This window comes from Gavialis gangeticus, unplaced genomic scaffold (assembly GCF_001723915.1).
Source record: "Gavialis gangeticus isolate Ggan-Ray unplaced genomic scaffold, GavGan_comp1, whole genome shotgun sequence".
NCBI classification, from domain to species: Eukaryota; Metazoa; Chordata; order Crocodylia; family Gavialidae; genus Gavialis; species Gavialis gangeticus.
The window spans coordinates 63,029,791-63,031,214 of record NW_017729029.1 but is presented as its reverse complement, the minus strand read 5'-3'; positions in this window follow the sequence as shown (position 1 = coordinate 63,031,214).

The window sequence follows — 1,424 nt, the reverse complement described above, 5'->3', positions numbered from 1 at the left end:
TCACAGGTGGGGTGGGGGTCAGGCATAACCTGTAAGGGGTGAGGGGCAGGTCTGACTGGGTGGGATGGAGGGGCAGGCATGACCCATGAAGAGTAGGGGGCAGGCATTTCCCATGGGTGGGGGGGGGCAAGTGCAACCCATGGGAGTGATATGAGGGATAGGGGGGCAGGTGCAATCAACTGAGTGTTGCTGGGGTCCAGGAGGGTCTGGTGGGATCAGGGGGGCTTTTGGGGCATGGCGGGGGGCTTTCCCTCCTGCCCTTCCCACCACCAGGACTTATTTACTCATCTCTGGCAGTGATAAAAGTTGATCAAAACAGTGGTACATGGAGTGGCATGTGGAATGGGTGTTAGGTGAGCTGGCTTGGGGGAGGGCAGTGAGGGGGCAGAGGGAAACAAATAGCTTGGTGGGTGTTGTGGAAAAGCTTAACCCTGAGACTGAAGCTGGTAGCTTGGTTTTTCCAGCCCTGGGGTGGCACAGGGAAAGTGTACAGAAGTTCCATGCCCTGATTTGACCTAAATAGAGTAAGTTTAATACTATATCAATCCAGGTTTTCTTAAATTGGGTTCCACAATTTTTAGATTGGTTTCTATGCATGGAAATTCTGTACAATTACAGATTTCAATTGACTTCCAGTTGCAGGGACCAGATCTGCAAGTGTACGGTTAGCACCAGGATGAGCAAAGTTTAAATTGGGTGGCCATTTTGAACCCAATTTAACCTCCAAATGTCTATACTTAGCTTTAAGGCTGGTGAAAAACAGAAATCATTGAAAATTGGAGAGAAGGGCACAGGCCAGTTGTGGGAGTGAAAAAGAAGTCAGAATGTATACCATGTAGTGGCTAACCATGACTTGAAAATCAGTCAACAGCGAGGGGGACTTCACTTAATAAGCACTACCACTTGCCTTATTCAGATGGAATGCATTGGCCTGTCCTTGTGGTTGGTTCCCATCAGCACATCAAATGTAGGATTTTTGGCACCAAGGGGAGGGTGTCAGGGCTGGCTTTAGCCCTCCTGGTGGTGGTCTGGTATTGCAGTACCTCCAGGCCTGGTACCAGTTCCCTAGGGAAGAAAAACTCACCCATTTTTTTAAGGGCTGCACAAAATATAAGTTCCCATCAGAATGTTTGTCTAATGTGGGCCATGTATTTTATAGTCATACTCAATGTTAGCTGCATTTAATTGACTTTTTAGCTGGTCTCCATTGCTGAGAAAATGCTGCTTTTGGCATCAGTTTAACAATAGATAGTATATTTAGCGAGTTTTCCTTGTATGAGATTATAAAACAAGGGGCCTTTTCCCCCCATGGTAATTGGGGTATAAAACTTTGTCTTGCTTTTGAGTGAATATGGTATACATATTTTTATAGATATAGTCTTATAGCAATATATGAACATACATATAAACACATGCTATGTATA